The 11,185-nt window shown below is 37.8% G+C and overlaps 1 long non-coding RNA gene across 1 annotated transcript in view; it reads left to right on the forward strand.

Moving 5' to 3' along the window:
• Positions 1 to 10,918, forward strand: part of LOC143650247 (uncharacterized) — a 29,759-nt gene extending 18,841 nt beyond the window's left edge. The window contains exon 4 of the long non-coding RNA XR_013159460.1: positions 10,797 to 10,918. This is a non-coding gene — a long non-coding RNA (uncharacterized LOC143650247). The remainder of the gene's footprint in view (positions 1 to 10,796) is intronic.
• Positions 10,919 to 11,185: the final 267 nt, after the last annotated feature.

Raw genomic sequence — 11,185 nt, forward strand, 5'->3', positions numbered from 1 at the left:
ATAAGCTTGTCCGCAGGAAGCTTGATCATTTTTCCCTCCCACAAGACATCACACTGGTCCATTATATTGATGAAATCATGTTGATTGGACCTAGTGAGCAAGAAGTAGCAACTACTCTAGACTTACTGGTTAGGCATTTGTGTGTCAGAGGATGGGCGACAAATCCAACAAAAATACAGGGGCCTTCCATCCAGTGAAATTTCTAGGTGTCCAGTGGTATGAGGCATGTCAAGATATCCCTTCTAAGGTGAAGGATAAGTTGCTGCATCTGGCCACTCTTATGACCAAGAAAAGAGGCACAACGCCTAGTTGGTCTCTTTGGCTTTTGGTGACAATGTATTCCTCATTTGGGTGTGCTACTCCAGCCCATTTATCTAGTGACCAGAAAAGCTGCAAATTTTGTGTGGGGACCTAAACAAGAGAAGGCTCTGTGACAGGTCCAGGCTGCTGTACAAGCTGCTCTGCCACTTGGGCCGTATGATCCAGCAGATCCAATGGTGCTGGAAGTGTCAGTGGCAAATAGAGATGCTGTCTGGAGCCTTTGGCAGGCCCCTATAAGGAGAATCTCAATGCAGACCCTTAGGATTTTGTAGCAAAGCCTTACCATCTGCTGCAGATAAGTACTTTCCTTTTGAGAAACAGCTTTTGGCCTGCTACTAAGCCTTAGCTATGGGCCACCAAGTTACCATGAGACCTGAGTTGCCTATCATGAGCTGGATGTTGTCTGACCTACCAAGCCATAGAGTTGGGTGTGCGTAGCAGCACTCAATTGTAAAATGGAAATGGTATATATGAGATAGGGCCAGAGCAGGTCCTGAAGGCACAAATGAGTTACATGAAGAAGTGGCCCAAATGCCCATGGTTTTCACTCCTGCCACATTACCTTCTCTTCCCCAAACCAGAGCTATGGCCTCTTGGGGAGTTCCTTACAGCGAACTGACTGAGGAAGAGAAAACTCAGGTCTGGTTTACAGATGGTTCCACATGATATGCAGGTACCACCCAAAAGGGGACAGCTGCAGCACTACAACCCATTTCTGGGATGTCCTTGAAGGACAGTGGTGAGGGGAAATCCTCCCAGTGGGCAGAACTTTGAGCAGTGCACCTGGTTGTTCATTTTGCTTAGAAGGAAAACTGGCCAGAGGTATGTTTGTATACTGACTCATGGGCTGTTGCTAATAGTTTGGCTGTATGGCCAGGGACTTGGAAAGACCATAATTGGAAAATTGGTGACAAAGAGGTCTGGGGAAGAAGTATATGGATAGACCTTTCTGAGTGGGCTAAAAACACGAACATATTTGTGTCGCATGTGAACGCACACCAGAGAGTGATTTCAGCAGAGGAAGGTTTTAATAATCAAGTGGATAAGATGACCCGTTCTGTGGATACCAGTCAGCTTCTTTCCCCAGTAACTCCTGTTATTGCCCAATGGGCTCATGAACAAAGTGGTCATGGTGATAGGGATAGAGGTTATGCATGGGCTTAGCAACATGGACTTGTACACATCAAGGCTGACTTGGCTACAGCCACTGCTGAATGCTCAATCTGCCAGCAGCAGAGACCCACACTCAGCCCCCAATATGGCACCATTCCCCAAGGTGACCAGCCTGCTATATGGTGGCAGGTTGATTACATTGGACCACTCCCTTTATGGAAGGGGCAGTGATTTGTTCTAACTGGAATAGGCACATACTCTGGATATGGGTTTGCTTTCCCTAAATGCAATGCTTCTGCCAAAACTACCATCTGTGGGCTTACTGAATGCCTTATCCATCGTCATGGTCTTCCACATAGCATTGCTTCTGATCAAGGAACACACTTCACAGCAAATGAAGTGTGGGAATGGGCACATGCTCATGGAATTCTCTGGTCTTACCATGTTCCCCATCATCCAGAAGCAGCTGGATTGATAGAATGGTGGGATGGCCTTTTGAAAACTCAATTATGGTGCCAACTAGGTGGCAATACCTTGAAAGTCTGGGGTAATGTTCTCCAGGAAGCTATTTTGCTCTGAATCAGTGTCCGCTGTATTGTGCTGTTTCTCCCATAGGCAGGATCCACGGGGCCAAGAACCAAGGGGTGGAAATGGGAGTGGTACCACTCACTATTACCCCTAGTGATCCACTAGGAAAATTTTTGCTTCCAGTCCCTTGACCCTGAGCTCTGCTGGTCTACAGGTTTTAGTTTCAAAAGGGGGAGTGCTTCTGCCAGGAGAAACAACAGTGATTCTATTGAACTGGAATCTGCCACCTGGTCACTTTGGGCTCCTCATGCCCCTGGATCAACAAGCACAGAAGGGGATTACATTATTGTCTGGGGTGATTGACCCTAACTATCAGGGGAAATAGGACTGTAATTACACAGTGGAGGTAAAGAAGTATTTTCTTGGAATATAGGAGATCCCCTAGGGTGTCTTTTAGTACTACCATGCCCTGTGATTAAAATCAATGGAAAACTGCAACAACCCAATCGATGCAGGACTACCAATTACTCTGAAACTTCAGGAATGAAGGTTTGGGTCACCCCACCAGGCAAAGAACCGTGGCTAGCTGAAGTGCTTGCTGAGGATAAAGGGAACATGGAATGGGTAATGGTAGAAGGTAGTGGTAAATATGAACTACGACCGCGTGATCAGTTACAGAAATGAGGACTGTAATGCTGTTTTGTTCCTGTTATACTATTTAAGTTGTAAGATATCAAGTTTAAGAATGGATATTACCCAAGGACTTGCACCCTATTCTGGAGAGAGTTAATGTGTTTCCAGTTATGTGCAGGACAGTTGAGTACTGTTAGGTGAAAGAAAAAAATGTGTGTTTTAATGTTTCTTTTTTTTTTTTTTAGAAATTAGGTATGGTTTAAGGTGATATATATAGCTGCCAAGTTGACAAGGGGTGGACTGTCATGGTCAGGTTCATGTGTCAACTTGACCAAGTGGTGGTACCTGTTTGTCTGTTGGGCAAGTGCTGGCCTGTCTGCTGCAACGAGGACATTTCATAGAATTAAATCATGATCATGTCAGCTGCATCCACAGTTGGTTCCATTTGTAATTAGCCAAGGGGCATGTCTTCTGCAATGAGTGATGCTCATTGTAATCGCTGGAAGCCTTTTAAGGAGGATTCAGAAGAGATGGGCTCTCTTCCTGCTTTGGCTGGTGAGCCTCTGCTCTGGAGTTCGTCCAGACCCTCCATAAGAATCGTCAGCTTCACAGCCTGCCCTGAGGATTTTGGACTCTGCATTTCCATGGTCACATGAGACACATTTATAAATTTTATATTTGCAAGTGTTCCCTATTGATTCTGTTTCTCTAGAGAACCATCACTAATGCACCTTGGGTAAATTGATTTGCAAGTAAAATATTTCATTGAACTCATATTAGTGTCATTTTAGGTGACTTGTAAAATTCCAGTGTTGTTTTAGAGTCCACTACTGAATTGTAAAATTCCCTATATATCTTATAAATTAATAGTTAATAAGAATTGTGGTAGTTGGTTTAAAAAATGCAGACTTGTTGATGGTATTCTATAATCTCACCTATAAATTTCTAGAAAGAGCACATCATATTATGACTTACAGCAAAAGTATTCTTCCATAAAGTAAATATATTAGAATCTCTTTCATTTTATGTATTTTATAAGTGCTTGCTCATGTTGTATGTTCATATTTTTATCTTTTTGACCTTTTTGTTGGCATTTGGGAATAAATGTCTCAAAGTTTCAAAAGCGCGTTTTTAATCATTGTCTAGCTTACATGTATCAAGTAAACACGATAACACTGATTTTTTTCTCATTAGAATGATAAGATTGATATATTCCTTAGAAAACTGCCTTCAGTGAACCACAATGTACCATATTTTGTTTCTGATAAGAGATTTTCACAGTTAGATTCAGGAATCACTCTCATCTCACATAAAACTTTTGTTTTAATAAACACTCCAAAATAAAATAAAAATCCAAAAGTTGATACCTGAATGGATATTTACATTTGTACTTATTGTATAGATGTGTGCCCAGATCAATTGTGTTATTTTGGATTTCTAAGGAAAGGCACAGAAAACGATAGAAGTCCCTGAGAAAAATACATTCATCCTATGTCATTTTGAGTATAACCTAAAAGTATGTAATAGCATTATTAATTTGATACATGTAACTATCAAAAACATGTTAACTCTAAGACATGCCCAAAAGAGGGTAGACATGGATTATGTAAAATTTCCAAAAAAGAAGCATTCTTATACTAAGTATTCAGCATAAAGAAAGCTTATCAATAGTGTTTTTATCCATAGGCATCTTTAAATAAAATATCTAAATAAGATACCCATTTTAGGTGGTTAAGATTTTCATATGGTAATTATAAGAACATTTGTGTTGGGGGTGCGAGGGTAGTTCAGTGGTAGAATTCTCGCCTGCCATGAGGGAGACACAGGTTCGATTCCCTGCCCATGCACGTCCCCCAAACAAACAAGAAAAAAAGAAAGAAAAAACAAACAAACAAACAAAATTCAAGAAATGGTGTTGCAATAACAGGATACTCACATGGACAAACAATGAAATGTGACCCCTGCCAAACAGCATACAAAAAGAAAAAATTAGTATCTTCATATTTTCCTGAAATCAGGAAAATGTTTAGTAACATAGATCATTATTACAGCAGCATAGAAATTTGTAATAACTTGCTACTTGATATTTTAAGAGCATTCCTAGCTTTAACAGTTGATCAAATGTATTTAAATTAGTATTTAATATTTGGAATTTAAGAACTTTGCTATCTCAATTTGTAGATTTTTCCCTTGTAGCCTTAATTTTAAATTGGTTTATGATACTTACTGTGTAAATACAGGGTTTACAATGATTATTTGGATACTTTATTTAAATATGCCTATGGTTAAGCTAACTAAGATAGCCATTTTTGGTGGTTCTAAGTGCATTGTTTGCTTTCTGAAGTAAAAATATTTTTAAAAAAGTCTTTTTATCTCCTTTCCTGCTCTTTGCCCCATTACGCTAAATTATCTGCTCATCATTCATTTGCTTTCTTTACAGTGTTACCGTTCCTGTGTTTATCCCTAAATCCTCTATTGTTTCCTTGTGTCTGTTTTTTGAGCTGCTGTGAATGGAATCATATGAATTCCTCTGTGACATTTCTTTTCTTCAACAGTTTGCTCTAAAGATTCCTCGATACTGATATATGCAGTTCTAGGTATTTTGTTAGTTAATCTATTCCCACTGCTTTTTTTGCAATTGATTTCTCAATTTTACTTTTGACGAGCATTTCACTTCTTTACTTCTGTCAGCATAGCAATGCTGGCATGAAGACTCTATATGCCTCCTGATACCCTGGAACAATGGTTTATCTAGAACACGCTTAGGCATAAGATAGCCTGTATGTTCAGCTTTAGAAGGTAAACAAACTCTATTCCAAAGTGTTTGCACCAATGTACCCTTTCACTAGCAGCTATGTGTGCTCTCCTTATTCCACATCTTCACCAACACTTGATATTATCGAATTTTTAATTTTTGCCAATTCACTGGTAAGGAAATTAATTCAAACTGCAGAGCTAATTTGCATTTTTTCTCTACACTACTGTGGTGGAGCCTCATTTCCTATATTTGTGAGCCATTTATACATTCATTTCTGCAAATGTTTAATCATGTTCATTTTTGCTAATTTTTCTGTTGAACTTTTTGTCCTTTTCTTATTGATCAGTAAGAAGTTTTCATAAAACAATCTTTTATTTTAAGCATTGAAAATGTCTTTTCTTAGTTTTGCTTGCTGTTTCACTTAATGGCATCTTTTAGTGAATGGAAGTAAAGTTTTGTTTCAGTTTAAATGTGATCGAAGTTATCAATCTTTTCATTTATGGTCTCTGCTGTTTGGGACTTATTAAAGAAATCCTTTCCTAACTAGAGATCACAAAGATGCTTTCAATTTTTTTCTAAAACGTTTAAAAGAAATATCCTCATTTTTCCATGTTAATAGCCATTTACTTCACTGATCTGCCATGCACACTCTGTCACAAAGAAAAAGGTTTGTTTCTTTGTGTTTATCTGTGAATATTTGGGACATTTACTATTTACTATAGTGCCAGTTCTTTCCTACAGGCGCCAAAGAAAACCAACAAAACCCCACCTCATGAAGCTTACACTCTATCAGAGGTGCGGATTAGACAGAATACAATAGCTAACATAATCAAGAACTAAATTATCTGGTATTATAGAAGGTGGTCAGTATTTACAGGTGGAAAATAGAATAGGGAAAGGTGGGTCTGGACTGGGGAAGGAATTGAAACCTTAAATTAGGTGACCAGAGTTACCTAATGCTTGATAAAGTGAGATTTGATAAGAGACTGATATCTGAAGAACGTTCCAGGTAGATGCAATAGCTTATTCCTTAGGTGGGATGATGTCTGGTGTGCTCCAGAAACACCACGGAAGCCAAGGCGGGTGGTGGTGAATGCTGGGCAGAGCAGTGGAGAAGGTCAGTGAGGGCATAGAGACTGGATGGTCCAGGGCCTGGGGCATTTAAAGACTTGGAAGGTCCAAATGTTGAACTTCAACATGATCACTTTAGATGCTACATTTGGAGTAAATGGGGGTTGGTGGCATGAGGAAGACAAGGACAGAATCAGGGAGACCATGGAAGCTACTCAGTGCCACAAGTGAGTGACCATGGTGGCGCTGATCCATGTGGTAGACGTGGTGATAATAAATGGTCTGGTTCTTCATATTTTCTGAAGTTAATCGTCAATGAGATAACTGAGAGAATGTAGGGTAGGAATGCCAGAGAAGAGTGGAGAATTGCTGAGCAGCTGGGAGGATGAAACTACAGACTGGATGGAGAAAATTTCAGCTTTGGAAATCAATTACAGGAGTTTGGTCATAGGGTCACTTTTGAGATGTCTCTTAAACATTATGCTTTCTCTAGGCTTTTTGGCGATGGCTTTATTAGGTTTTGGAAGCTCCTTTCTGCTCCTAGTATTAACTGTCTTTGTTTGCCAAGTCTGTTGTGACAATACCACAAATTGGTTGGCTCAGCAGGAATTTGTTGACTCACAATTTGAAAGACTCACAAAATCAAGATGTTGGCAGGATTATGCTTTCTCTGAAGTCTGGTGGTATCTTGCCAGTGATCCTTGGTTCTCCTTGGCCTGTAGACACATCTCTACCTCTGCCAATGGCTATCTCACTCCTTCTCTGGCTTCTTCTCCTCTGTTTGATTTTCTTTGCTTAGGAAAGTTCCAGACATACTGGTATAAGGCCCGCCCTGATTCAATGTGACCTCATCTAAATAAGACCTTCACAGTTTCTACATACAAATGAGTCCACAACCATCTAATAGGTTAGGAACTGAACATGTCTTTATGGAGGACATGATTCCCTATGTTTCCTTCTAGGATTTTGATAGTTCTAGTTCTTATATTTAGGTCTTTGATCCATTTTGAGTTGATTTTTGTATATAGGATGAAGTAGGGGTCCTCCTACTATTTTTTTAGTTTGAGATTCAGTTTCTCCAACACCATTTGTTGAAGACAGTATTCTTTCCCATTGGGTTGTCTTTGCCCCTTGTCAAAATTCAGTTGGCCATAAATGTGAGCATTGATTTCTGAGCTTTCAATTTGATTCCATTTATCTATACATCTGTCCTTGTGCAAGTACAATGCTAATTTGTTTACTGTGATTTTTTTTTTTTTTTTTTTTTTTTTAAGGGAAGGAAAGACAGAGAAGGAAGGAAGGATGGAAGGAAGGAAGGGAGGAAGAAAGGGAAACATCCTCAAACATTTTCTTGTTCCATTATATTTTGTTTGTTTATTTGTTCTTCTACATGGGCTGGGGCCGGGAATCGAACCGGGGTCCTCCGGCATGGCAGGCAAGCACTCTTGCCCGCTGAGCCACCGCGGCCCGCCCTACTGTGATTTTTTAATAAGTTTCCATATCAGGAAGTATGAATCATCTAAATTCTTTCTTCTTTTTCAGTATGACTTTAGATGTTCAGAGCCCCTTAAACTTCCATATAAATTTGATGAGTGATTTTTCCACTGCTGCAAAGAATGTAGGAAGTTTTACTGGGATTGCTTTGAATCTAAACATTTTGGTGGGTAGGATTGACATCCTAACAGTATTTAGTCTTCCAATCCATAAACATGGAATGTCCTTCCATTTATTTAGATCTTCTTTGATTTCTTTTAGCACTATATTGTAGTTTCTTGTGTACAAGTCCTTATGATTAGGAGTTCTACTGATTTTAGGGTGTTGATCTTGTACCCACCACCTTGCTGAATTCACTTATTAGCTCTTTAGGCTTTTTTTGTGTGTGAATTTTTCAGGATTTTCTGTATATAGAACATATCATCTGCAAATAGGAAAAATTTTACTTCTTCATTTCCAATTTGGATGCCTTATTTGTTCTTTTTCTTGCCTAATTGCTCTGGAAAGAACTTCCAGCACAATGTTGTATAAAAGTGGTGACAGTGGGCATCCTTGTCTTGTTCCTGATCTTAAAGGGAAGGTTTTCATATTTTTCTACTAAGTAGGATGTTAGTGGTGGGCATTTCACATATATCCTTTATCATGCTGAGGAAGTTTTCTTCCATTCCTAGTGTTCTAAGTGTTTTATCTAGAAAGGGTGCTGGGTTTTGTCAAATGCCTTCTCTGTATCAATTGAGATGATCATGTTTTTTTTTCCTTTATTGTATTAATATGATGTATTACATTAATCCATTTCTTTATGTTAAACCAACCTTGCATCTCAGGGATAAATCCTACTTGATCATGGTATATAATTCTTTTAATATGGTGTTGGACTTTGCTGAGGATTTTTGTATATACATTCATAAGAAATATTGATCCATAGTTTTCTTGTGGTATCTTTTCTGGCTTTAGGATGAGGGTGATGACCTTGTACAATGAATTAAGGAATGTTCACTCCTCTTCAATTTTTTAAAATAGTTTAAGCAGAATTGGAATTAAATCTACTTGGAATGCTTGGTAGAACTGCCCTGCCAAGCCATCGATCATGAGATTTTCTTTGTGGGAGTTTTTTTTTTATTACTAATTTAATCTTTTTACTGGCAGCTGATTTGTTGAGATTTTCTATTTCTTCTTGAATCAATGTGGGCAGTTTGTATGTTTCTACGAATTTGTCCATTTCATCTAGGTTATCTAATTTATTGATATACAATTATTCACAATATCCTTTAATGGTGTTTTTTTTTTTTTAATCTCAGTGGGGTCAATAGTGATGTTCCCCTTTTCATTTCTGATATTAGTTACTGTTATCTCTCTCTCTCTCTTCTTTTTGCCTGGGCAGGCACTGGGAATTGAACCTGGGTCTCTGGCATGGCAGGTGAGAACTCTGCTTGCTGAGCCACCATTTTTATCTCTTTAGTACTTTTTCAGTCTAGCTAAAAGTTGGTCAGTTTTATTAATATTTTCAAGGAACCAAGTTTTGGTTTTGTTGATTTTCTCTATACATTTTTTTCTATTTTGTTTATCTCTACTCTAGCATTTGTTATTTTCTTCTTTTTTCTTGCTTTGACAAACCCAAGTTTAATATACCTGAAAAATTTTTAAATCTTTATTTTTCTCTATTTTCGAAAAATATAGAAATCTAGATTGACAATCATCCTGTTTCAGCACTTTGAAGATATTAATTACACTGTCTTATAACTTTGGGTTTTACTGTTGAAAAATCATTTCTTTGTGGTAATCTGTGTTTTCTCTATGACTCTTAGTTTGCCATTCTGCAGTTTCACCATTAGGAGTGTGATTTTTATTTATGCTGATTGGAACTTTTTGCATTTCCTGGACATAAGGATATTTATATTTGCACAATTCCAGAAAATTTGCAGCAATTACCATTGTTGTGGGCTGATTCGTATCCTCCAAATTAAGAATGTGTTGAAGTCCTAATACCTGGGCATAGGGTGTTTGCTGTTGTAATCAAGTTAAGATGAAGTCATATTGGATTAAGTGGGTCCTGTTGACTGGTGTTCTTATGAGGAGAGATTTGGAGACACTAGTGGGAAGGAAGCCATGTGGAGATGGGGGCAGTGATCGGGGTAATGCAGCCAGAAGCCAAGGTGAGCCAGGCACCACCAGAAGCTGGAAGAAGGAAAGGATGATTCTTCTCTAGAACTTTCAAAGGGATATGGCCCTGCTAACATCTTGATTTTGGACTTCTGTAGATTCCCTTATGTGTGTAATTCAGGAATATGATGCGCTATTACTATTATCTATCTACTTACTTATCCATCTATTTATTTATCATCCAACTGTCCAGCTAATCCGTACTCTACCTTCCAATACTTTAACTGATTCAATAAAGAAAGTCAAGGTTATCTAGTCTGCTTAAAATGGAAGAACCCCTTCTTATTTTAATAAGATAATTTTAGAATTTAATTGACATTTTTATATAAAATAGTTTTAGTAAACTGTATATTTTGAATACTGCCTTGGAATTTTGCATTGAGTCATATATTTCCATTCTTATGGTCATTGTAATATGTTATCACTTAAGGAGTATAAAATAGATAGTACCTAGTTATTATGTTTCATATATTTTACATTTCTGATATAAATTTTTATCAGTTTATTTTATGAAACTTAAACTCTGGAATCCAGAAAAATTTGTATAATAATAGCTATTAAGGGATGGAGCTGTGTATTAATGTGTGGGAAGGGATGAAATCAGCTTTTATTTATATTTTTTCCCTCTGGATTTTGTTCTATAATTCTAAATATATTATGCTATTTAAACATCCTTGTAGAAGTTATAATTTTAAGCTCTGACAAATTTATTTAACAGCATCCACTAAGCACTTAATGATGCTGCTTCATGAAAAAGGAGAATATTCTAAGAGCAAGAGGCCCTGCAAAAAGAAGTTATAGAAATTTAATCCATTTCATAAGAGGCACAGTTTGTCTTGGCAGAAGACTGAAATAAAGATAAAGTTTTTAATCCTTCTTTTTAAAGGTAAGAAGAAGATTTAGACGACAAAAGCTATTCTACAGTATAGATAGATTATGGAACTGTTCTTTCAGTTTAGCTGGGGCCAAGTTAAAGGTTAAAATAAGAGAGAATTTAGATGTAGAGGGGGCAAGCAGCCCAGAATCCTCAGGGTTTTCTTTAGATTGGCATATCTTTTTACTGATTCCCTTCCCTTTAAGAAGACAAAATTGAAAGAAGATGGTCTA

This window comes from Tamandua tetradactyla, chromosome 11 (genome assembly GCF_023851605.1).
Source record: "Tamandua tetradactyla isolate mTamTet1 chromosome 11, mTamTet1.pri, whole genome shotgun sequence".
NCBI classification, from domain to species: Eukaryota; Metazoa; Chordata; class Mammalia; order Pilosa; family Myrmecophagidae; genus Tamandua; species Tamandua tetradactyla.